The 27,543-nt window shown below is 46.7% G+C and overlaps 1 long non-coding RNA gene across 1 annotated transcript in view; it reads right to left on the reverse strand.

Annotated features, from left to right (window-relative positions):
• LOC120619243 (uncharacterized) overlaps positions 1 to 27,543 on the reverse strand; it is a 60,624-nt gene that overhangs the window by 6,082 nt on the left and 26,999 nt on the right. Inside the window, exons 3-6 of the long non-coding RNA XR_005657438.1 lie at positions 22,798 to 24,054; positions 18,976 to 19,955; positions 11,932 to 12,375; positions 1,135 to 1,304 (exon numbers count right to left, since the gene is read on the reverse strand). This is a non-coding gene — a long non-coding RNA (uncharacterized LOC120619243). The remainder of the gene's footprint in view (positions 1 to 1,134; positions 1,305 to 11,931; positions 12,376 to 18,975; positions 19,956 to 22,797; positions 24,055 to 27,543) is intronic.

A 27,543-nucleotide genomic window follows, 5' to 3' on the forward strand; every position in this document is an offset into this window, starting at 1 on the left:
GAAGGGGACAGAACTAGCCTCCTGAGGGATGTGGGCTCCCCCATTAATGCGCACCACAGACTGGTCTCTACCCTCAGGACTGACACCTCAGTGGGAGAGCAAAACGAAAACACTTGTGTATAAGCAGCGAAGAAAGACTCACCAATGTGGATTCTGATACTGAGAAAATGCAAAGTTAACTATTAAGGATCCCTGGAGAAATGGGATTCTGCGTCCTAAGAAAAAGGGACAATCATAGTGACCAACGGGAGAAGGTCTCATGCCCAAGAGACAAGGAATTGAACTGTTAGGAGTGCCCTGCCTGGGTCGGGGGTGGTTGCGCCCATTTTGACATGTTGGTATAACATAACATTATGCAGACATTAAAAATAAATTTCACAAAAAGACTGTTAATCCTGTGGGAAGCTGCTTAAGACACGAGTGAAGGAAGACAGGCTGCAAAAAGTATTATCTCAGTGACGTGAAGGAAAACACGTTTAAAGAGAAAGGAAGGAAATATCCAAAGTATTCACGATGAGTTGTAGGATCGTGGTTCGTCTTTGTTTTTCTTATAATATTATACATTTTTCAAATTTTCTACTTCTTTTATTATCCAAAAATATTTTCTAAAATAGATTTTAAAAGATTTTTAGTAGCATGGGGCAATAAATGCCCTAAGCCGTTAAATGACAAAAAGCTACATACAAACTTGTATCACAATATAATCACTGTGTAAAAGTACACATAGAAAAAATGGACAAACATACACCAAGAAGTTTAAACTTGGCTACTATGTGGTAAAATTTAAGGAAATGTCTTTTTCCTGCCTTTTCAATCTTTCCCTTATTTCTCCAATGAGTTTGTGCTTCTTTTATAATCGAATAATACAGAAAGGGCTCTATCACCATAAAAACCTAATAAATCTGAACTGTCCAGAGCAGCTACTCTGTTAATTACTGATGAACTTTATCGGTTATAAATCTAGACTTTCACTTTCGTTTTAAAAGATGTCACTACACATTTCTAGGAAAGCGTTTTGAAAGAATACCTTCACATTTTAGCAGAAACGAATGAGCCATTGTTTCTGAGAACCTCCCAGAAGGTCAGAGCTAACAGTGAGTCCCACATTTCCTGCTGGGTCTGGATGATACTCACATACAGCGGACCAGCCAAGGAAAACGGGCTATTACGTGACTTCGCCATCTGGTGACAGGACGCTGGTGACGAACTGTTGATGCGAGCCAGAGAGAGGCAGCAATAGCCTCCTTCGTGGAATTTGGATAAATCGTTCGGCGCGAACCAATTCGCCGAGCACTGGCCGCCGTCTGTTGGAAGGTATGAAAAACGAAGAAAGCATCGAAATCTTGGCGTCACATCGGGTTGCATCTTTTGCCAAAGCCAAGTACGGTTCTTGGAATGCACAGCACGTGGACATCCGCGTGCAGTCCACCCGGGTCCCGTGCCGAGGTGCCGGGTTGACCCAACATGCCGTTCAGGTCGACCTTCACCGGGCCCCGCGTGGCTGGACACACCCTGTGGAGCGCGTCCTGTGAGCACAGTCGGCCGCGGGTGTAAACTGCCTGGACGGTCGGCGTTCGGAATTCTATCATCCTCTATGATACATTCACTGACTGGTGTAAAATCACCATATTACACCCATACCCACCCCCATTCCCCCCCCCAAAAATCTTTCTGCAATACAGAATGAGCGCGAAAGTTGTAAAATCAACAATAAGATGACACAAGGCCAAGATGTCTGGAAATCCCCCAGGAAGGCTAATCCCAGTGGGTTTTCCTGAGGGGAGACCGGGCTGGTTCCCTCTCGCAGTCCCTGGCATTTGTGTTCGTTTTCAAACATTGTAAGTTACACTGGCGGAGCATGGCCTCATTTTGACTTCAGGACATCCCATTTTTTAAAGGAGGAAAACAAATGACTCGTCCAATGTTGGAAAACGAGGTCGGAGAGCCTGGACCGTTGGCTGCTGGTCTGGCATCTGCTCTGCTACAGCACGTGCTCACGCGAACAAACTGGCTCGTCCGTGTCTGCTTCTCTTTGGCGCTTAACAGGTATCATCCTTGCCCACTTCATATGGTAGACGAGAAATTAATTGGTGACTTTCTTACGGAAGATAGTGTATAAGCACAAATTCCTTAGTTGGACTTAAAATCTTGTCTAATCTACCTTTAAAAGGTGAAATGGATTAAGTCTGCTATTTCTGCCAAATATCTTGAATATCTTATCCAACAAGGTTTTGGACTCCTCCTGCAGCCTTAGGAGAAGCTGAAGCAGCTTTCAAGAGTGGCGAGGTGGCTTACCTGCTGTCTTATTCCACCACAAGACGTGGAGCATAATGTGGGTCTCTGCAACGTAACCAGACTTTCATAAACAGTAACCAACTTGTCTCTAAGTCTCGAACTATTAGTTTTTCTCTTTCAAACTTGTAGTATAACATCGCTGCTCAAATGGGGGAAAGAAGCTTCACTCCTACGAGTACAAAATATTCTAGGAACTGCATAAGCTCCTACCGCTCAGCCACGGCCTGGAGGTTCTCTCTCACCTGGGTGCTGACTTCAGAAGCCGCTGGTCCTATTTCTTAGCAGAGTAGGAAGCAGCAACTTAGCTTCGAATATACTGATAGGAAGAGCGGTGCATTCAGCGGAAGGACTTCAATGTTAAAATAGCTGTAAAATGGCCATTTGACAGGCTGGTCCTTGCCAGTGCCTCCGGGTGGACGTCCTGAGAGCTCAGAGTTTTTTAGGCCAAAACAAGCCCTCTGTGTTACTTCGGGGCTCTAGATAGCTCTAAAAATATTCGAAGCGTACTTGCAGGGACCACCCCACTCCCGCATCCATAAACAAGCGTGCTGACCCCCAGTCTGCAAGCGAGCACAGTGCTCCTCGGTGTGGCTCCAGAGAGGGACTGAGTCGGGCCTCTAAGCCACTGGATGCCCTTTCTGTGAACACAGAGAACACCAGCATTTTGGGCATTGGACAGGGTTTCAAGCATCCATCGACCGCATCCCGGCACGCGCCAAAGGCTTGAGACACCTGCTACTCTGAGAGATGCATCTAGGATACGTGTCAACCACTCCTAGACTCTCTGGGTGCCATTTCTGTGTGAAGTTAGATTGTCGGAGAGCGATCCAGTCAGATCGCGTTAACGCAGCTGCTCACAGACGTGCTGTCAGCGGCTGATAACAACATTACCTACATCGATTTTTTAAATTTAATTTTTATCCCATCAAAGTTACTCATGTGCATTCTCCAGGACCTGTAATAAAAACCATTAACCTCCACCTCCAATTTCCCATTCCCCAGAGGGGAATGAGAGTTTTACTTTTTTAGCTAATTGTTTTCATATAACTCAACGATGTCTAAATAATATGCTTACATTGCCACTTCCTGGTTTTCAATTTTCATTCTATGGACTTTCCCCAGTGGAAAACATGAACTTGGCTCTTTAACCAACCTCACCCCCCCCCCCACACATACACACACCTCGTGCACTCCTGGATTTCCTGTGTGTTTACGCCTTCTTCTTGGTGGAGCACATCCTTCAATAACCTCCAGGGAGAGGGTGAAGGGGAGGCAAGGCTTCGTCTCCACATAACCAGAAAATCTTTCATTTTTCCTCATACGCCGTCGATGCTACCGAATTTTAGTTTGGAGATGATTTTATCTTCTAACTTTCAGGGCTGCTGTAGAGGAATTATTTGTCATTCTTATTCTTGATGCTTTCTGTGAAAACTTTTGTCTGGCTGCTTATTCCTCATTATGCCTAGTGTTTGATGATGTTAGCGGATGTGGGTGACATTTCATTCGCTGAGTTGGACATTTGGGGGCCCTTTCAGTCGGAAAAGTCTTCTTTCATGTCTGGGAAATTTTCTTAGATTGTTTATCTGATGATTTCCTCTCCTTCCCTTAATTTTTCTGCCCCCAAACCCCTTCGGAGCATCTTACCATTTGAACGTTGGGCATCCTGCATAGAATCTCTAATTTTCTTCTTTTTTTTCTTACATTTCATCTCTTTCTCTTTTTATTCCACTTTCTGGGATATTTCCTCAACATTTTCTTCTTACCTTTTATTGAGTTTTCATTTGCCATACCATATTATTTTAATTTTCAAAAACTCTGCTTTATTCTCTGAATTTTTTTTCTTTTCCTTTTAACAGTATCCTTATTTCGTGGATACTATGATATTAATCATGTAATCTGGGCATCTTTTGAAAACTTTTTTTCTTATAGATTTATAAGTGAGCCACAAGAAGGGTCGCCCAGAAGTTCTGTACCTGGGCCCGGGGCTTCAACAAATGGCTGGGGTATTTTATTGGCTTCAAACATGATATCGCGAGCATTTTGCTAGGTCATTGTAAATCTCTTAAAAGAACAATTTTCAAGAAGAGCAAAATAGGACATGACATCACATATTTCGCTGTTTCTCTAATTTACACATTTCGCTTTTGTACTTTTGTTTTCATCCTTGTTCATATGATTATTTCCTCAGATGAGAGGTAAACCCCTAGAAGGGAGACTTTAATCGATTAATGAGAGGCTTTGTTTTGACGTAAATCACTGGGAAGCAATCCGACAATATTTTTCAGAAGACTTAATGTTTGTAGTCTTTGACTCAACGATCAGACGGTTCAGTCTGGGATTGTGAGTCAAACAGTTCTGTCTGGCTCTATATTCACCACTTACAAGTTACCTACGCCTCAAGGCTTAGTTCAGCGCTGACCATAAGGAAACATTCAATAGACGGTAGCTCCTGTTCCTCTTTCTCTCCTGCGCCAGCATGAAAGAATTTATGAAAATTCGATATTTTGTCGTCTTTAATTTCAATTCATTTTTAAGAATGAGCTCTAGCTTTCTATACCTATGTGGGACATCGAAGCTTCTTCTGTGAACTATTTGTTCAGGTCCTTTGTAAATATTTCTACTGAGGCACTTGCGAGCGTATTGATTTAGAAGAGCTCTTTACACTTAAAAAAGCATAATACAATTCTCCACCCCAGTTTCACCTTAAAAGTCACATTTTAAAAATTAAAATCCCTTTTGGAGCTTTTTCGAACCTTTTTTAAAATAAGTGACGTATGCTCATTTTAGACTACTTTCCTCTTGATCCATAAATTATGAGTTAGAAAGTTACTTTTAAAAGTTACTTGTAAGTTTACAACCTGGGGACAACCACTGTTATCAGTCTGGTACATACCTTTCTAGTCTTTTTTTTTTTTTTTTTAAGACCTGTGCGCACATATGGTCTTTTTAAAAAAGTGAGGGGGACTCACTCTGCTTTATAGCCTGAGGAGTTGTTTTCACATAGCACGTTACAAAAGCGTTCGCATTGTTGTTACATTTACATTAAATTGTTTTCTTTTCAGAGTTCTGTTTACATTGTACGTAATGTACTCATCAGCCTCACTTTAATAGTTTGGGAAATTTTCGGGGAAAGCCATCCATAACGAACTTCAATGTCTTTCTAAGGAAACTAATAAACTATTTTGGAACAAAGAACCGTTATTAGACAGACGTTATGAGTGGGGCACAAAAATAGTTGCCTGGAATTTCTGACCTTTTACAACGTTACTTGCTGAGAAACGCAGCATGAGCAGATCTACAGAGAACTTGGGTTTCTACCGAAAATGATAATCCATAAATTTCACCATGAGTTTGAAGGGATGGAGACTGTGATTCTGAACTGAGTTCTGAATGGCATTCGTCAATAGACGTGACAAGAACGAAATCAATGCAGCAAAGTCAGATTAAGCGGAAAACCTGATTATAGAGAATGTGGCCACAGCCAATGAGAGGGGCTGCATCCGGTCCTGGAGCCCGCAGCGGGACACGGGACCCCAGCCTGCACATGACGGGCGGCTCTGCACGTGACCACAGTCCTGGCGTGAAGTAGTCAGGAACCGGGAAGGCAGAATTTGAAATCTGTGCTTTCCCTTTTTAAAAATTCCTTTGTATCTTGTTTTGGTTTAATTCATTTGGTTTTATAAAGTGATCCCTTCGGCATCTCACAGGGTCTGGGGAAGACAGACGACGGTCTAGACTACATCGTGTCCTGCTGTCTGCTAGACATGTCACGGACTTTGTCAACTTAGTCCCAAAATAATCCATTCGTAGACAGGGAAAGCATCTCGGGGAAGGCCACGAACTCGCCCAAGGTCACAGCCCAGCGGGTCACAGGGACTCAAACCCAGGTCCTAGCACACTGTCTTTCTCTGAGAGCACGCCGCCTCCTCCTGGAATTCACAGAGGGGTAACGGGCTCTGCGCACCTACTGACGATGGTGACACACGCTTCAAGAGCAGAGCACACGCTTCACACTCGGGAGAATGGTACTTGGGGCAGAGGGAGGGCAGCTAGCACCCGACGCCCCAGTTACTTATGACAGTCCCACTTTCGGCCACGTGAGCATCTGCGGCTCTGAGTTTGGGTCACAAAAGCCACCGGCGCGGTCCAGGTTACCCTGAATGACACTTAACACTTGTGACTCCTTTTTCTAGCTCAGGACACTCGGCGAGGCTCAAGGGCGAGAATCCCTATGTGAAAACGCAGGCTGCCATTCTGCCATGTCTGGGGCGAAGGACGGACACGCCCAGAAGCGACCGAGCTGCACACAGTCCGCCGTCCCCACCGCGTTTGGGCGTTTAAGTGGACGCAGAGATGATGCTGAGATTTCAGAGGACGACGGTCGCTGTCCCTATCAGTGGGGCAGTGTCCTCTAAGGCTCTCCCCCATCTGAGAACCTCAGCATCTCGGTCGCTCGAGGAGAGAGCCTCCGAGGAGAGCTGGCCCCGCTGGCAGGCGGGGGAAGCAGGGCGGTGCAGGCGGTGTCTGGAGAGCGCTTGGACTTCCGCAGGACCGGCTGAGTCCGGGGTGGTTGGCTGGTCAGATGCCACACTGTCCTGCGTGTTTTACATGAGTGTCAAAGGGTGAGCTGGCATTCCCCAGAAAGCTGCCTTCTCAGCAAAAACCCAATTCTTTAAGATGGCCTTTGAGGAGAGAATTCGCTAGTAGAAGTCACTGCTGGGCCTTGACCGTCCCAAAGTTTGACTTTTCATCTCGGGGACACCCAGGATGGAGAGTCAAGCCCTTTGCAGTGGGGGCCTCTTGAGGGTGGGACTGTACCTCGTTCCTCCTCGGGTCCCCGCTGTTGGATGGAACATTCCGTCAAGTCCGATGGATCACGGAGTGAATGAGTCAGTTATGATTGCGTGGAAAGAGAACTTCTAAGCGAGACCAACTAAAGGCTTTATCATTACAGATACTGTCACTATGGAAAGGGCGCAAATGGAAAATAAGGAGAAATAAGTAAAAAGCCCATCAGAGGCCTTGAGGTCAGTCCCCAAGGCACTGCGCCCTTGTGTAGATGGGAGCTGGCACTATGTCACGGAGCAGGAATGGCGACGGTGCTAAGGCTTGTGAGGGGACAAGGACAGGGATGGGAGAAAAGACTGGGTAGGGGTTAGAAATGAGGTTCGCGGTGGCATCACGGGCTTAGACTGTCCCTGGTACAGATGGCTTGGTCAAAACGGTCACTTTTAAACAGCTGTGTTAAAAGAACCCTATTTACAGCTCGTAACTGTGTTCAGCATAGGGGTTCGGCTAAGAGCACCCTTGCCAGGAGAGGGTGACAGGACCAGTTGGAGGCCTGCTCTGAGTGACCCTCGTGGGTCATTTGAGGACGAGGATCGTGACCTCACGACAGCTGCAGGTGGCACTGCACACCTCGTGCGCACGAGACTTTGCCCCACAGAGACAAAGGCTGTTGGGGTGCGCCCAGCCCCATGGCACGAACTCACACGAGAAACACATTCCAAGCAGTGCCCCGACCTCCGGGCCACGGGCTCCTGCAACAGAGGAGCGTGAGGCTGCACTTTAAAGGGACTGGGACAGTGAAACCACGGCCAGGAGGGGACAGGACATGTGGCCAGTGACGACGCACATTTGCGCAGGAAAAACTAAACCATCGAATCTTAAAATTAGAAGGGAGCGTATGTGTCACCTGGAGCGTGTGTGTCATCCAGCACCACGACGTCCCCGCCACTGGTCACCTGCCCCCACCCCCCCCCCCGCCCCCGAAAGCCGAGAGCGCGGGGACGCACTGCCCTGCGTGCCTTGCGGGCAGCGGGTCTGTGAGCTCTGGCTCCCATGGTGACGCCGGGCCGCACTCGGCCTCCCTGGGATGCCACCGCCCTGCTCCGCAGGCCGCACGCACAAACCCCGCGCTGCTGGCCGCCGCCGGCTCACGAAACGTGCGGAGGCCGCGGACCGAGCCGTCTTCCGGGCTCGTGGTGAGTTTTCTCAAGATGGAGCCGTGACCGTGTGTCCGATCTCTTCCTCTGAGCGTCTCCCACGATGTCCGGTCGCTCGCCGCGGTGCCGCGCTGGCGCAGGTGGCGGGCGCCGGGCTCACGGTCCACGCGCCGGAGCCGCGCGCGAGGCCTGGAGCTGCATCCGGGCTTCAGCGACGCCTCGCACGCACGCACACACACACGCACGCGCGCACGCACGCAGGGCGGGGCAAACAAAACCCCAGGTTCGGCCACGGCCACGGCCACGGCCACGTGGGCCGTCAGGCTGGCCCTCCCCGCCTCGCGAGTTTTATTTGGAGGATATGAAGTCAGAGCTTCGCTGTTCGCTCTCTTTTGTTCCGTCCGCTGTGTTTTGGTATGTAGACGAGCTTCCCATGATGAAAAGAGGAGTTTGTCGCTTTTTCAAAAATATTCGCTCGTTGTAAAAAAGTCAGGCGGTAAAAGTACAGAGAAGAAAGTAAAAATCACCTCAAATTCTAGTACCTAGGAGTGAGACATAAACGTTTACATCTGTAACCGTATCGAAGAATACGAACATCATTCATAATAGTTTATAAATCGTTTCTAAAAATTTAGTTGTATCGATAATTGTTTTGCCATTTTATCACTTTTTAGTATAGAAAGAGGTCTACGGCATAACACGTAAAAATGCAAGTTGCTAAACTGTATAACTCCATTTTTGTTAATTAAAAAAACTGTATACTGATATGAATGTACAATTTTTTTATTAGTTTCGTGTATACGGTCCATTGGTTAGACATTTATATTGTTTATAAAACGATCCCCTAATTGTCCCTTCTCCCCTCTGGCCCTCCACACAGCCAATATAGTAATACTAACTGCATTCCCTATGCCGTGCTCCCCATCCCTGTGACCATCAACTACTAATTTGTACTTCTTTAACCCTTCACCCCATTCTCCCAGGCCCTCAAACCCCCATCCCCTCTGTCCATCACCAAATTGTCCTCTATATTTGTCAGTTTTTGATTAGTTTGGGTTTTTTGTTCCTTAGATTCCACATATAAGTAATCACATGGTATTTATCTTTCTCTGTTTGACTTATTTCACTCAGCATGATAACCTCTAGGTCCATCCATGTTGTTGCAAATGGTAGGATTTCATTTTTTTAATGGCCAAGTAATATTCTATTGTATATATGAACCATAATTTCTTTATCCAGTCGTCTGTTGATGGGTATGTAAGTTGCTTCCATATCTTGGCTATTGTAAATTGTGCTGCCATGAATACGGGGTGTATAGATCTTTATGAATTATCGTTTTGGTTTTCGTTGGGTAAACACCCAGAAGTGCAAATTGCTGGGTCAAAAGGTAGATCCACTTTAACTTTTTGAGAAACCTCCAGACCGTCTCCCATAGTGCTGTGCCCATTTGCAGTCCCACCAACAACACATGAGGGCTCCCTCTTCTCCGCATCCTCGCCAACGTTCGCTGTTCTTTGGAAAGTACATTTAAAAAAAAGAAAAATGGGACCACCTTGTATTCTGTCTTGTAATGTGCTGTTTTCTCTCGGCCTATACACCTTTATACAGACGATTAAAGCATTATTTTGAAGAGTTAGGCCGTATTCTGTTGCCTTTGTGAAGCACAAGTTAACAAACGAGTAATTTGTTCCCAACTTACACTTTTATACACTGAACTCTCATAAAGTCTCTCTGGGCTTGTCCAGTTATCTCCTTTGTATCAACTCCTAGAGGTATTGCTATCACAATGCTTTTTTAAAAAATTCCTGAGTTTGTCGTCCAGTGTGTCTCTGAGTTTTGTATTACAGGCACCGTCACTCTGTCGCTCTATGCTTCACAGATGTTGCGTTTTTCACAAATTGACAGCAAGAGCCTCCCCCGGGCAGAGGAGGCGGCTTGCGGGTGTGGGCTGTGGGATCTGGGACTCAGCCCGCAGTGGCTCCACAGCTGCCTGGATCTGCAAGTGTGATAAGCATGCCTTCTTTCCTAATCCCAGCAGTTGATAAAAATGTCAAACACAAACTCAGGTCAAGGGTCGCCTTTCCCAATGCCTCTCCCTGCTCCCACCTCGGACTAACAGCTCTTTCTTTGTGTCTCTAGGTAACCCCGTTCGGGTTCCTGTGGCGAAGCATTATAATACTCTATCCTCTTTTTATTCACGTGTTTGCTTTCCCACAGAGTCTGTCAGACAGCAGAGGCCAATGCTTCTGAGTTTTACTAACCTGCTGCCACCCCACGACCAACTATCCCTGGTACACAGCAGGACACCGTGAATGAGAGACGGAAGGGACGAGGGACTGATGAATTCAACACGGGATCAAGGCCACATTCCCACAGCAAGCTACCAAGTCCTACTTTTTAGGTGCCTTTGAACTTTTAGGCAAAGCTCTTTGGACGCACGCAGATGGAAGAAGGAAATGTCACCTGTGTGAACGTGAGGGGGGCAAAAGCTAGCACAGAGCGCGTTAAACACAGGTTAAAAGAATAAAACCACTGGCCTCCCAACACACGTTCAACCAAGTTCAAGGACACATGGAAAAGCTCCCACCTGCGCCAGCAACGAGTCGAAGTCCCGAAGAGCTGAACAAGAAGACTCAAGTACACGAGAAGCTGTGTGTCTCGTCGCCAGGCAGAGAGGCTAAATGCTGTAAAATGTCCATTCTCCCTAAATGAGTTAATTCTAAATTTCAAAATGCAGTGCAATCCCAACCGGAATAACAAGAGGAGTTTGGAGAGGGGTGAGCGAGACTTGACCAAATCGTGTTAAGATTCATCCAGGAAAATGCACATGTGAGACAGCAGTGGCTGAACTTTGCCACATGTTATGATCCCCTGGGGAGCTTTCAAAATGCCAACGCCCTGGTCACGTTGTGAAGAAGCAGTGACTCTGATGTTCCCAAAGTTTGAAAACCACTGGTGTGGGAACACTCGAGACCTTCCTGCGGGGGAAGGGGGCGGCTGAGCCTCGTCCTGCGCTGCAACACAAAGCCACAGCAATCGGATGCTTTCGTGCTGGCGCAGATGGCTGCACAGCGGATGGGGGAGACAGAGCCACATACGGGGGGCCGTGGAATGTAAGCGAACGTGGTTCAAAGCAAGACAAATTAGTTAATGATGTGGTATGACTGGCTAGCTGTGCGAGGGGAAAATATTGAACCGAACTCGATCTCACCTGCTGTGATCCATTCTGAAGGACTCCCCGTCTCCGACCCACTCTCTACCCGACAGCCAGAGTAGCCCCGAAACCCAAGGCCGCTCCTGCCTGTCCTCTCGCAACCTGCCGATGGCTTTCGAGTGCATCAGAGCGAAATCCAGACTCCGGACCTGCCTTCCAGGCCCTGGCATGTTGGTCCGGGCTCTCTCTTCACCTCCTGTCTGCCCCTCTCCCTTGCCCTCCCTCGGCACCGCCACCCGAGCCCTGGGCACCGCCACCCGAGCCCTGGGCACCGCCACCCGAGCCCTCTCCATCTCAGGGACTTTGTGTTGGCTTTTTCTCTGCTTCGTTCGTACAAGACCGGCTTCCTCTTGACTTCAGGTCTCAGATTAAAGGTCACCTCTGCTGAGGGGCCTTTCCTGCCCTAACTCTCGAGGACATTCCCCTTCCCATGGCCACAATCCTCCATGGCCGCATTCATCCGGACACCCTGCTTACCTCCGTGTTAGCGCCACCGTATCGGCGATGATCGTAAGTATCTATGTGTCTATTATTGTCACCCATCTCCTCTAAGCTCCGTGAGGGAAGGCCTTGTCAGTCTGGTCGCTGCTGTAGCCTCAGGAGCTAGTACGTAGCAGGTGCTCAATAAATCTTTGTTGCATGAGAGAAAGCCTCACAGGGTAGAAGCTGGGCCCGAGAGCGAAGAGTGACCAGCTGTGCGTTCCATCAGCGAACCCCGCAGTTGCTGCGGACAGCTGTGGTGTGACTCTGGACGGGGCTCTTAAGAGTCTTGGCGGGTCCTGGCAGTCGCGGTGGGTCCCAGGAGCTGTGGTCCCAGGCTTGGAGGCTGGGTCCTCAGTTGAACTTCTGGCTAAAGCTCTGGCATCCAAACTGGGCATCAAATCCTTCTGGGCCACCCTTCCCGGTGCGAAGGCCACCTGCCTGGATGGAAACATCACGGGTTAGCGGCACAATTCTGATTTCTCTGTACATCTGATGAATAGAATCAGTTAAGATCATTGTGAATGTTACCGCTAGACATCGCCTTACTACTATCCCCTCTACCCCCTAATGAGCATAAGACGGTCCTGCCTTTTTACTTTGCAGATGAAGAAAATCACTCCTACCCGGAGTGACACGGTATCTGATGGTTCCGATCTGTGTTTCCCTGATGACTAATGATATCGAGCATCTTTTCTTGAGCCTATTGGCCATTTGTTTGTCTTCTTTGGAGAAACGTCTATTCAGATCCTTTGTCCATTGTTTAAACTGAGTTATTTGTCTTTTTATTACTGAGTTGTAAACATGCTTTATATATTCTAGAAGTTCTTCATGTTTTCAAATATTTCTTGCATTCTGTGGGTTATTTTTTCATCCTGTTGTGTCCTTTGACGTACGAAAGATCTCAGTGTGGATGAAGTCCATTCATTTGTTGCTATTGTTTGTACCTTCAGTGTCACAGTGAAGAATCAATCCATTGTCAGATGCAGGTCGCAAAGATTCACCCTTACATTGAAGAGTTTCCTGATGTGAGGTCTCACTTTTAGGTCTTCAATCCATTTTGAGTTAATTTTTGCATGTGGCGAGCCTAAGACTGTTTTCACCAGAGGATTTTAGCTGTATGATAAACAGCTCTATGAAACACAACTTTGCATTTTTTGAAGGGACGTAGTTGGTACCCACAAAGATTTATCTCAAGCCTTGCTTGGTTCCAGGAAACTTTCTATCTCATGGATGTGGTGACTTTGCCACAGAGCGGGGCACTTTTTTCTCTGGCAGCTGAGAGAAGCCTCAGACCCAAAATGCTGCTCAGAACTTCTGCTCAAGATGGACATTTTGAGGACAGTGTTGGCTCTGACTTCATCTTTTCCTCCCTTTACAGTCCCAATGTCCTCATCTGTTTTATTTTCATTCTGTTCTATTACACGTGTCCCTGGAGCCACCCCAAATTACTTTTTGAAACCGAATGAAGTAGAATTAAATAAACAAAGACTTCTAAAAAACTTTGGCATCCTCTCGTGCACCTTAAAGTTTGAGAACTATTGCCCTGAGGTGATAACATCTGGGACGGGTCACATTTTAAGTGGTTATCGGTGCTGGTGTAACTGCTTTCCATGTTAAAAAGAAAAAAAAAGAAAGAAAGAACATATAAGGACCCCAAAAACATCAATGCAAGAATATCCAAAATCACATGTCTTTTTCAAACATTTGCCTAGGGTTAGTTTTGGAGGGAAATGAACACAATTCAGTTAAAATTCTATAAGCTTAAAGATTCAGATGATATAGCTTGTATTTATTATAAATTCTGTGAATTTTGTTGGCTTATAATCAGGGGTGGTTATACTATAGGAAATATGACACAAAAACAATAATTTTGATAAGCAAAGGTTAATTTTAGAGATCTTTCTATATATAGATTTAAGACGGCTGGTTCGCTTTGGAGAGGGGGCGGAACGGTTATTTTGGCAGCTCTGTTCTCTGGTGCAGGTCCTGACTGGCTTCTGCCTGCAGACAAATCCAAAGTGTGAAATCGCAAAGAAATACCAGGCCATTGGCCAAAGTTCTCAAGATTGGACAGAAAGTGATTCTTTTTCTTTTGACTTGGGACAGTGAAACCTAATGATCTCTTCTGCATCTGAAGACATATTTTTGGCATACGTTTATAGTCCTAGTAAATAACACTTCTTAACTGGAAAAGCCCCAAAACAATCATATAGAAACCAAACCTTTTAATCTTTATTCTTTCCTTATGTCAGCATGGGTCATTCACGTTTTGAAAGCAGTGTCAGCAAAATCCCCTGGTTTCAATTTTATTAAGATAACTCTTTCATTCGTTCTTTCTGATAATATACTTCTAAGCCAAGAGAAATCCATGCCCTGGGCCCCTGCTGGATGGATGTGCATCTCAGAATGCAAAATACTCAAAAACACCAGAAACACACATCGTCCCGAACCTCTGTAGTAAAACTTGCTTGAACTTGAAAGAGACGTAAAAAGATTCGGTGACTTAGGAAAGCTGGATTTTAAATCACAAAAGGTGTATTTCATATACTGAACGTACTAGGAGAAAAACGGGAGCGACTTAAATGTCTAATGATGAAAACGTCATTAAATTGTTTCATCCAAACGATAAAATATTACACAGTCATTAATTTTTCACAGAATTTGTAGCAGCTCGAAACTTCGATTCCGGCAGACACGACGTTAGAGAATATCACCCCAGTTATATAAATACATCGGGGTTTGAATACTGAAAAAGACCGAATCACCAAAATACCGATGAGGATGTTCTTTAGTTGAATTTTGTTATTTTCATTGTCTTCTTTATATTTTCATAAATTTCCTAATTTTTCCCCAAAAAACAATCCCTCTACACGATAAATAATTTTATTTCTTAGAGATTTTGCTCGTTAATTATTTTTTGGTACATGTGCTAGCAAAGCAAGCTCTGTCGGTAATTTTGAAGACCGAGCTGGCAACGTTAAATTATACGCTCTTTCCAGCCTGATTTGCTGTCATATCGCCCAATCTCGTGGCTCTTGCCAAGATCAAGAGTTTCTGCATGTTCGTGTGCACAAGCGTCCCCTGGCAGCCCCCACCCCCTCTGTCAAGACTCCCCCAGTAGCTCCAGGAGTCCGCATTTGACACATCTGCCCCAGGGGGTGATGGCCTCCTTAACACCCACCGCCCTGAAACCCCCTTACCCCGGCCCCGCACCTCCGCTCGCTGTGACTGACTGTGCCAACCGTATGTCCCTCCTGGACTGGTGACGTCACACCAGCTCCTCGTCTCCGTGTGGCCGTGGGGTCGGGACTTCCTGACGGGACCCGGACCACGGCAGGTCGTCCGCGTCAGGGGTCGCTTTCCCGGTCCGCCCTCTCTGTGCAAGCGTTTCTACCGTTCCCATCACCCCTCTCCCCACTTAGGAAATAGGTTCCTCTTTGGAGTTTGTGCACAGAGCTTCTTTTTCAATAACGGGCCACCAGCTGAGCGGCTATAAGCGAGCAATGCAGTCTTGCTAAGCCTTAGTTTCCTCATCTGAACAAGAGAATAACACCATTTTGAATGGACACGGTGAGGATCAGGAATAACACAAAATACTCTCAAGGAGCAAGCACTCAGGCAAATACGATAATTATTGTTCTTCACAAGGATATGCAGAACAAATCAAGTTATAGCTTAATGTTACTGTCTTGAGCCTACCTAAAAAATCAGTGTCTGAAGGTGCAAACTGGAATTACTCCGGGTATTACATTCCCTATATCGAAAGACTTATCAGAATTGTCCTTTTTTTTGGTCAAAAATAAATGAATCCTGTTGAGCAAATCAAAATATATTTAAGAAATGGAGTAGAAAACAGAATGAACTGCGTTTGCGGGCAATTTAACACCCAAGTACTTGGATGACCACAAACGTAATGGTTGTGAGTCCCAGGCAACGCCCGAAGTGTTCATTTATTAATACGTGACAAGGCGGAGTCAGCAAACCACAAAAGGAGAAGGGGGAATAGTGCGTGTTACCTCTACGACGGTCGATGGTCAGGATAGGGGTCGTGAGTGCACCACACACACAGTCACACACAGGCACCGAGGTGACCTCGTGGACCGGTTCTGAAGGACAGCCAAGTGTCCCAGTGTCGTGCTGGGTCATTCCTGTGCTGCCTACATTTTATTAATCACGTCGCCGATACTGTAGGTCGTTACAGAAGAGGCTGCCTCACCTAACCTGCCAAACCGTAATCAGACCGCAAAATACGAAGGCGCTAACGTCAAAATAAACTTGAAATGGCAAATATGACGGGACTAATGCCAGAAATACACCTGAGAAGGCAAGAGAGGAGAAACTGAGCCATATAGGGGAGGGAAAAAAACAGGTGAAGAATGAAAAATAGGGAAAGAAAATGAGCGAAAGGAGATAGCCCTAATGACATTCGGAGTCAGTACCGATCCCGGGGCGAGGCTGGGCAGCCGCTCGGCCAGCGTCCAGCGAGCAAGGCTGCACGCGGGGCCGTGGCCGAGACGAACGGGCAGGTGGGGACGGCCCCGGCCTCATTTGTTGTTGAAGGGGGAGACAGGCACCCAGAATGTCATTGCAAAGCATCAGTTTGTTCGGTCAGCCGTCACAGAGCATCTCTGACAAGCCAGGCTCCGTGCGAAGCATTGATACATATGCATAAAAACACGAGAATACAAAGACATTACGTGAGTTCAGAAGAGACGCGCACTTACGGGATTAGATGTTGGATAACAAACTAATACCAGTATGAATAGATGAGAACGAATATTCTCCAGCTGCCATTCGATAGTGATTCAAGCCAACACTGCATCTCTAAGGCCAGTGCCTCGAGTTCGATAACAGGCGTCAGGTTACCTTAAGCCAGGGGCGAAGGAACTGTATTTAAAAATAGGGAGGAAAACACAGTCTTTATCTCCAAAAACCTGGTCTAATAAAGAAATTAGATATTTGCCAAACAGATATTTGAATTTTTAACGCTGCTTCTAACTGTTCATGATAACTGTTTATTTTGAAATGAGAAGTCACGATTCAGAACTCTCTCCTACAGTAATGTCCTTGCTGGTGGTCTTTGTATGGGCAACAGGCCAGACTTAAGTGTTCTCGTGCGTAATTCTTCCTACTTTATGCAGCTACCCCGAACACCACGAAGTACTTTGAATACTATGAACGAAGGTAACTTTATTTTTCGGAGTCTGTAAAATGCAAACGCACTGATCTGGGACTTTCTTGAGCTCTAACTTGAGCATTAAAACAAACAAACGGATAACTAAAATTAAATTTTCATTCAAGGCACACATTCTTAAGTTCTACTAAATGAAAACAAACATTTATAAGTGACGGTGTTGTTTATACATAGGACGAGCCTTCATTACGCTGACATCCGTCCACCACTTTAAGCTGTGTCCTCTCGCTGGGCTGAGAAAGCTCTGCAGAAAGATCTAACATGTAAATATGTTAGCTCGTAATTCATAGCATCTTGGATTGAGATTTTAACACCCAGTTAATGTAAGAAATAGTAGGGCTTTCATCAGTTCAGTTCAACATACATTTATTGAGTGTTCGTCATGAAGCAAAAATCATTAGGACGGCGTCTTCCACCTCCATGAACTCACAATCCAGGGGATACGGTTTTACCCAGTTTTTAAACTACTTCGGCTTCTTCATCTTCTATTAGAGGACCCAGTACTTATTTCAAGAGCATCCTTGCCCGTTCCCCAACTCCCTGTGCCTTCCTCCGGTCCGGCCACTGTAGACAAGCCCCTGGTGCCTTAGACGCGATTCTCGCCTCCTTTCTCAGGAAGTCGCTCTCCTGAGTCTTAGTGATTCATCCATTTTGTCTTCTAGGAAATTTCTTCCTCGCTCTCTCAACTGGATCCATGCCAAAGAGACGCAAACATGCTGGAGAGTCTCCCACGGGAACGAACCCTTCCTTGGACGGGTGTCCTCCTCCAGCCCGACCTCTCTCCTCCTCCTGACAGTCAAAAGTCATCTTTACCTCCGTCCGGCGCATTTCTCCACCTCCCGCTGACTGTTCAACTCGCTTTGAAACAGCTCTCATCCGCAGCCCCCGAACAGCTCCTGCTGAAAACGGTCCCCTCCACCGCACGGCCGCGTTTGAGGCCAGGTCCGTCGGCCGTCTCTCCTCGCCGTCTTCCTTGCCTTTGGAGATACTGAAGTCTCACTTCCTGCCCACTGGTGACCGCGGCACCGGAGCAAACCCACCCTGGCCACCCGGAGGGCTCACCGCCGTCCTCAGAAGGGGCGTCAGGGGTCGCCGCTCCTTCCCGCTCCTGCCCTCTGTCCTCGGATGCTCTTCCGGCCCGAAGGCCCAGAGCCTGAGCTGCCCTTGGCGGCCTGAGTCTCTCCCCGGATGAGCAATTGGTTCGATTTCAAGAATTATTGTCAGGGAAGCATGGACGGGCCCAGAAGACGCGAGCACAGGAGGGGTGGCCTTCGAGGCCGGGAACGGGCCCTGACGCTTTCTCCTCCTTTTCTCCTCTCCACCCCTCCGCCCAAAATTTTGAAAGCATTCACTCTAGCAACTTCCAGAAGAAAAGAAAACGCTGTCGGCCGTACCGTAACTCGGGAAATGGGAATTAAAATCGCGATATTTTAACCCTTGAAAGGGTTTTGAACAAAAGAAGGATGTGATCTAAATGCTTTGTCAATGAGCACATCTTTGTTCATGAAAGATTTTAGAACAAGGGGTCGCCCGTTAGATCTGTCTCGACATAAACGACTCAGATCTGAGTTTGCAGAATATGCGGTAATAATGGTATCTCTTTCCACAAAGAGGGACAGTGCGACACGCCGGAGCACCGGGATGCACGCGGCTGGGCTTTCGGTCTGGACTCTCCTTCCGGCTCCTTCTCAGCCTCAGTCTCCCTTCTCCGAACTCTAGAGGCCAGACGTTCTCAAGACCGGCCCAGAGACTATGCTCTTCTCACACTAGGCCTCTCTCGGGGCCACCTCAGTTGTGCCCACAGCCCAGTGTCCCACGTATCCTTTCCAGCCCCGATCGCTCACCTGAGCTCCAGACACGAATATCCAGCCACCCGCTCGACGCCTCCGCGGGCTGGTCTCGGGCGCGTCTGGGCCCCTGCCAGGGACCGCAGCACTGTCACCGGCGCGTGAGCCGGGAACGCTGTCCCCATCCGGACAACTCTGGCTCCTAAATATACGCCACCGCAGTCACCGCCGCCGCCACCACCGTCATCGTCACCGTCACCATCTCCCTAGCTCACCCTTCCACGGCCACTCGATGAGGCTGCAACAGCCACCTCGCTGGCCTTCTGGAATCCATTCGAACGCTTGTCCAGTGTGCTCTCCTCAAGCAGCAGTGACAATCTCCACAAAACTCAGATGGCAGCTCCGGTCACTTACGGGCCTGCGGCAGGAACTCGAAGGGCGAAGGGCTGTGCCTTGGTGTCAGCACCGATGTGACACGCAGAACTTCCCAAATGGCTGGGGTCTTCCCCACTGAACCATAATTCCGTTATCACTCACACACACACCGGCATTTATTTCTACGTCCTACAGTAGTAAGAAGATAAGTGTATGTAGAAAATGGTTTACAATTACCTCAGATGGGAAGGTTGGGCATATTTTATGGATCCTACTTTGCTGTCGCCCCGCACTCTCCTGTCTGACATGAGAATGCTCAGTTTTCTAGAACAGAGACGATGAGCCTCGGCCGCAGTGCAGCTGGAAAGGCTCACACGTCCGTCCTCTCCGTGGTCCTCCCTCTTCAGTAAGGAGCAGGGACACCAAGTCGGACACCGCCCACGCCCAGCAGGATCTCCACGGCGTTTGGTTTTGACAGAAGGCAGAGTCCCCCAGATCGGTCTTAATTCTAAGATGACTCAGACTCTGGAAGGTTTTTGGTCCCCTCTGCACCCATCACAGCGCTGAAAGCGCAGGACAGGAGGACCGTACCAGCCAGGAGGACGCTCGCTTCTGACTACAGAGCACGCTGGAAATGTACAGGAGCAAGAGGCGAAATTAACCTCGAAGGAGAAAAACAGAATAAGGTTACACTGCACTTAAAGTATAAAATTTGGTGGCGCTTTCAAATTAATTTTAATTTCATAAAAGAAAAATAAAACCAATATACCACTGTTTTATAGTGCCTGAAATAGCTTTGAAGTCGCCCATGTTAAAAAAAAAAACCCTAATGTTACAAACATATCTAAATCAGACGATTTTTTTTAAAAGTTGTGGTAATTAAATTCGATGACCATTTGATTAGTTTCTTGTGCCAGATAAGATATGCCAGAAGCCAACAGGATCTCAAAGATGAGGACGACTTGCCTTGAAGAATTAGCAAGACTTTGACAGGCAAGAAGAGAGGATGTTCCAGGCACCAGGAACTAAACAACATCAGTGACAAAATCAATAAAGCCCAGGCTTCTGTTGACATTTCTGTTCTCAACTGAATGGTCACTCCTGTTACCTGTTTCTCTTTCTTTGGGTTGTTAATCTCGGGTTGTACTTTGGAGCGGGGCTATTTTTATTTCCAGAAGTATCGCCCCGCCCCCCACCCCCCGACTGGAGCTCAGTCACTGTCACTAAATTATAGCCTACCGTCATCACACGGGACTAGCCATAGGTGAGTTGAAGGTCAGCGGAGAATTTAAGAGTGTGTAAATTCCCCAAATTTAAAAATTGAGAAAATCTAATCAATCACGCTGAAAGGCGGAGCAGCCTGCAGCTGCAGGTCCGAAGGTTCCAGAAGAGGTGATTGGACTTGGCTATGTGCTAACATTTGACCTAGTGTAAATTCATTCTCCTTTTGGAAATTTTCACCAACTATTCTCAATGCAGTAGGGTCTGTCAGTGCCTGGCACATAGTAGGTGCTCAATAAATATTAGCAAAATGACAAGAGCTTTTTTTCACGTGGCTTTCGTACCCACTTTTAAGAAAAGCTGTTCACATATTATATAAAAAGTACCTGGACACTCAACACTGCATTTATTTTATGTCTTTTATGTCCAAAGCATTGATAGCGTGGGTACCTCTCCTGTCTGCAGAATGCTGTCTCGTGCAATGTTTTATTTGATCCTTAGAAGAATCTAGAGAGGTTAATGAGACAAATACCGTTACTCCCATTTCATAGCTGGAACTACCGAGATCCTCCATGGTCAGGAGACATGGCCAAGGCCAGAGAATGAAACCTTGCCTTAGATTTGAGCTCAGTCTACCTTCCACAATGTCGCACGGTCTCCTGAGCTCAGGCTCGTTCTTTTTTCCCGGTGTTGACTAACCGTCCTTACATCAACTGCATTAACGTGCTTGATTTATGGAACAGCCGATACTGTCTGTCTGTATCGTCTATCTTTCTATCTACCTATCAAGAGAGGAATAAGCAGAAAGAATAAAAGCAGTCGCATTCGGTTAAGGAATATTAAATCGAAAACTCTTTATAGAATTTTTATCATAAATTCTAATGAGAAAGCATTGATTTAAGCTTAATATTATAGTAATGTTCATGCAAATATTACAGAACAGTTAGCTAAATACCTTCAGATTTTTCGGAAATCACATCTCGTCATTGCTAGGATTGGAGCAAGGACTTATTTCAGCGCACGAAGGACATGCAGAGCTAATTGTACTCGTGACATAAAGTGTTCTCAGGTTTTCTTTGGCCAATGGACTGAGCCTGACTTACATTTCACAGATCGAAATAATAATTTCACGGTGAACTCATTACAGAGAATGTGGCAGTGGAAAACAGCCACAGTACATCTATTCCGGAATTTTAGGGTTCCTACAGAATCCCTTCATGATTTGTTTATGATGTGCAGATGATTGACTCTGTCAGTTACTAATAAATGGTAAATAAAAAAGTAACCTGCGATATTAAAGTACTACACTCGCTACATTGTGATTAAATTACAGTAACACCACCAGCCATAAAGCTTTATAGAATCTCCTCAACCATGCAGTAATTCTCCTAACTATACTATTATGTAGAGCACAAATATTTCTTTGTAAGTCCCAAGCAATACATCAGAGAAGCGTTTACTGCCGAAGCGAGATTGAAGTAAATGCATCTTGGGTTGCTATGAATAAAAGCTCTAGCTTCTCATTACTTTATGACAAGACACAGAAATTCACTTTACTTTTCATTTAAGCTCTTCGGCTTCCGTTTATAGATGTGTGCCTTCGCGCTTTATTCCCTTCCTGCTTCAGCCGCACGTAATAAATGATTATAAATTTTCACATTTGACCACCTCTCTGCTGGTCTCATGCTTAATGCACAAAGTTAGGGAGCCGCAGGTAAAATTTCACAAACACTGTTATTTATGACGTTGTCCTTGGTAACGGAAATTTCAATGTACCGAAATGAAAAGTATGATTAAGGGGCTTCGACGTCCCGACAAGGATAGTAGGGGGCAGGCTTCTATTTCCTGCTGAAAATATATAATACTTTTTTGACATCAATTTCATAGAGAATAGACATGGGTTCGTCACGAAGGGAAAAAAAGACACAAACGTGTTCCTAACGTCAGTATTCTTGAATTTCCACTTTTAGAACTTACATTAGAAACACCTCATCTGCGTCGATGTGCTTATCATTTGAAAACTATTCTGGCTCGATTAAAATCTAATGCCAAGGACTGAACAGAAGTTGGGGGGAAATGTAGTTTGGAATGAAAAAAAAATCTTTTCTGGAAAACAAGATCGGTGGAAAGGTACTGATTTTTTCCTGTTTAAATGATTTCGATAACCGCTTTGATTATTTTAAATCTCTATGTGGCGAGGAAGAGATAACCAAGAAAGACTGGAAAAGCCTGGAGCATCCCTGAAGAAGCAGATCGGCTTCTTTGGTAGCTCCCCAGACTTACCATTAAACAAACAGACGAGTCTACCATTAACATGCCGAATGCGTGTGCGTGCCGGAGGCCCTCGGTCGCCCTTTTCCTCCAATTTGAGAGAAAGAAAAGAAATTAAATGATTGGTAGAACTTCCCCCGGTAAAGTCATTCCTCAAATAATCATCTGGTGCTAAAAAAGCACACTTTCTGCGCCTGGAACTTAAAATGGCTTGAGACAGGCTGGTTTCTCCCCGTCCTGCTCTGGGCGCCAACCAGTTAATAAAACGCATCCTCGTAGGTCTGAGTTCAAGGATCATCATGCTCCTCAGCCTCAGCTCCCACCGCAGGCCTGAGGCCGTTTCTCCCCCACGGGGAACAGAGAACGTCTTGATTTCCAAACTCGGAAACAAGAGAGCATGGAAATTTAAAAATGGATTTTCCCTTGCTTTTATATCTGTGGAAATAGGAACCTGGAAGCTGACTCTAGGGCCTGACCCGGGTGTGGCCCACCCTCCTCTGTGCTTGTTGCCCTCAGGGTGTTCCACGTCTCTAGCTTAAGTGTCCCTAACTCATCAGAATCCACTGAAACCCCATGTGGTGCCCAGTGACCACTCTGCCCGGGAAGGAGGGAGACAGGCAAAAGCCACAAGCATCAGGAGCTTTCGGTCCAGCCGGGAAGATAAGACAGGCACGCAAATCACTAAAATTACAAGTCAACAAACAGAGCACGCGGGCGGGAGGGTGCAGGGCATGCGATGCCGTCACGCGGGAGGGCCGAGGGTAACTGCCATCTGCGGTGGCGGGGAGTTTGGGTGGTCCATGCGTCAGTGTCCGTTCGTGGCCTGGCAGGCGGTGGGTCATCCCGGTAGATTCGAGTGCTGCCAGTAAAGGACCGAGCGCTAAGTAACGTCCCTGCAGTGTCCTTGCTGTGCAGAGGGATGCAAGGCGCAGACACAGGAGGAGAGAATGAGGGACAAGGACGAGACAGCGAGCGGCCACAGCGCCAAGTGCCCAGTGGCGTGTATGTCACGACACAGGAAAAGATCTTCGAAAGATACCTCGCAGGTTTCTTAGCAATGGAAATAGAGGATTTTAAAAGCCTAGGAGAGGGCTTGCCACATGGCCCGAGCCCACAGACATCACACTTTGAGGAAAGTTTTCTCCAGAGGTACGGGCTGAAAAAAAATCTAGCCTGTGCAGCATTTCGACAGCCCCCAGCTTTCTTCAATAACCGTTCCCACAAATCCCTTCTGACACCTTCGGCTCGGTGCTGTGCTATTGCAGGACCCTGAAAAATACATTACGTCTCATGTCAGTTATAAAAATAACACCACAAATTATTACCCAAACAAAATTACCCGGTAATTATCATTTAGATGTCCACTCGAATCCTTTTCAGAGTTACTGTTACTTTGGTTGGCCCTTACGAGCAGACAACTTAACACAAGGTGCTGGGGGGGTTTATTTAAATCTTTCTCCTTCGCCATGTGCTGCGATAAAATCTGAAACCCACCTCTATGAGTACTTAATCTCGAGAGCACTGCTAAATGCACGGAACACCTACCGCCTTAAACTTGACAGAAGTAGGCATAAACATGTGGTGTCAATTATGGGCGAAACTGCACAAAGCTTAGACAAATCAGAACGGAGCTCGCACTTGCTTTTAACTTGTTAATGTCTCTGACCCTTTTGTACAAAAATCACTTTAATCAACATTATATACATTTCTTTGGGGCCTTACGGTTGAACAGGCTGTGGAAAATGTTTGGTTATCAATTATATACATCAAGTTGATATGCCGCAGGGCTGGGGGTCACTGACGTGTGCAATTAGACCCGAGCGGGCTTCAGGGGACCCGTGCAGCCCGCGAGACTCCCTCTGTCCGCCGGGTCCAGACTCTCTGAAGCTGCGGGAGATGAGGAAGCTTAACTGCACTTCTCCGAGATCGCTTTTGTCACCCCGGGAAGTGAAAAGCCATGAGCATAGACGGAACGGGTTTCACACCGAAGGCCTCGTCCCCGTGCCAGCCCGGGGCTGTCCGCTCTCTGGCTGTGCTCACACATCGCACAGCCATGGTCTCCCTCGCACAAACACACACCCACCTACAGCCAATAAATATGCTAAAAATTGATCCTTGACAGGCTTCGAGGGCCACCTGAAGCCAAAACAGTCATCCAAGTGTAAGAACGGCCGCCGACGTCGATGGCGCCAGTGGGCGGTGCGGCCGGCGCCCCCAAGTGTCCCATCCGCAGCCCCATGGCAGAGGACAGCGCACCAGAGCCCGTCACCGCTCACATCGCACCCTCTCGATCTTACGTGAAAGCCGATGGGATGTGCAATCTAGAAGATTCTCCATACGTGGTCTTGGACGGGTGTGGCTCAGAGCCAACTCGACAACTCAAAGTCAACTCTGAAAATCCACACGGAAAACGGGAAGCGCCCTGGTCTCAGCAGGGCGCGAATAGGTGTTTTCGGAGGTGTCCGTACACCTGGAGAGCGGCCTAGGGCCCCGACCTCATACTCTCAAATGCGAGAGACGAGCCACTAGGCTCCCAAACGGAGTCGAGAAGACCCCCCGTCAGACACCCTGCAGCAGGTGTTTGCGGGGCGCCCACCAGGTGTAAGACATGCGAGGTGCTGGCTTCTGTGAATAACTAATACTTGTGAACGGGGACGGTGCGTTGGTGTCAAATTCGTCTTCACGGGACCTAGCACCCGATTCCAGAAGAATCCCCCTTGAGACTGAGCAGTGCTGGGCATCAGGAAGAAAACAACTCCACATGCGAGCTGGGGGCAGCCATGCAGCTCCAACCCCAGACCGCTTCGAGCCTGTCTGTTCTGTGCAAGGAACAGGTATTTTAATTGATGCATTTTGACCGAATTGTTGTGCCGTCTGGTCCCTTCCTCTGTGTGTTAGCTTGTCACAATAAACAGCGGGCGTCCGGCGGGGGGAGGGGAGAAATCAGAGAGAGGGCTTCTACCATTTTGTCATGTGCGCACCTTCAGCTTTGCTCCTGAGGGCGAATTTTCTTCTCGTGCTTGTTTCCGAGGCCATTTTCAGCATCCAAACGGAAGACACCATTTGTATTGGAAGGCTTTGCGTAGATCAATTGGAAATATTAGGTTCCACCTGTAAGTCTAATCATTTGTATCCTGTGAAGGTAACTCCCCACATACATCAATTTTCTATTAAAAAATGTTGTTTTGTTTGTTTTAAGGAACTTTTTTTTATCATTTCTTGTTACAGATCTAGTTGTTTTTAAGTTTTGTGGGGTTTTTTTGTTTTTTTGTTTTTTTAATGTCAGCACAGAGGGAGCTAACAGCCTCACACAGTTGTGGTCTCCCTGCCACATCCTCACGGGCTTAAAATGTGTCCATGCACCCCCCAAAATGTCGACACGAACGGGAGAAACCAGCTGACAAATAAATGATCACATCTGTTCTCCAAGGCGACACTGATTATTTTTCTGGTGTTCGACGTAGTTGAGATGCCGTAAGTTTAACTCCCAATCAGAACGCGGTAGTCACGCGTTCACCGATTAGATTGTACTGCAGACAGTAAGTACTCCCTGGTTTTATGCAAAATATATATTTATATATCTCACAAATTGCCTACAAATGAACTTGGAATTATTTTATCTGACTTAAAAAGAGCAAAACAGAAATAAAGTCCGGATTAGCTTTAAACACCTAAAAACGCACGGTCAGAGAAGCGAGGGCGAGGGGGGCCGCTTCTGCCCTGCGTTCCAGGAGAGACTCAGCGTCCGCCTGAGTTATTACGATGCATCGATCCGGCTCCAACGCGAAGTAACCCAGGTTTTATAAGGCTGCAATAAAGCTTTCTTTGCATTAAGCAGCCGAGCACATAAACATTTTAATGAACTGTTTTTACGTGCTTCATTGGGCAGCAACCAGGCTGCTATAATACAAACCACCACCCCATCCCATCCAGTCTGCCGTGCTGGCTGCTCCTTTGCAGTTTACCGAATGCAAATTGAATACCCCAGCTAGGGGCCTTCATCAAATACTTGACTATTCGAGCGTGGAAAATTCTGGGGCTGGAATTTACTGTACTCTGGGAGAGTCCATTCGAGGGGCCGAATGAATCTCAGGGAATTTCAGCTCTCAAGGTTCCCAGCCAGAAGTGAACTTCGTCATTGAGACCACTGAAAAATAAGCCCCTCAAAGTCAGCACTCGGCGCTGACATGGTTTTAGGCAGTGAATGACAGGGTCTCCGTGCGGGGTAAGTCCCGAACCGCCACTCATCAGGACGAGATGGCGTCCCCAAACTGATATTTCTCTTAGTGACCCGAAGGCTTGAATGAATTATTGGCTCAATACCAGCGCAGATCAAATCTCCTTGGAATAATTAAGTGTCATTACGACAAACGTTTGTATGCGATCCAGTCAACACTAAAAGTAACACTAAATTATAAAATATTTATTATGTCTTCTGAGAGCTTTATGACAGTGTATGTATTTTTACGGTTAGAGATTAGCCCAACACATAATTTAATAATGAATGCAAATTATAAATGAATATTTAACAAACCATACCACATTTTATGTCCTACCCTCTCTTCCACCACTGATAGGACTGAATGGGAAATAGCTCCGTGATGTAGTGTCCTGCTGCCTAATGCCCCAGTGAAAACAAGGTGTTTTCACCTTGACGTGGCCTTTAAAATAAATTAATTCGTTAACACTTAAAAATGCAGTGCAACAGATGACATAAAGCATTTATAAGACAGTTTATAATGCAACCAACCATGTTCT

The sequence above is a fragment of the Pteropus medius genome, unplaced genomic scaffold (assembly GCF_902729225.1).
Source record: "Pteropus medius unplaced genomic scaffold, Ma_sr-lr_union100, whole genome shotgun sequence".
Classification (NCBI taxonomy): Eukaryota; Metazoa; Chordata; class Mammalia; order Chiroptera; family Pteropodidae; genus Pteropus; species Pteropus medius.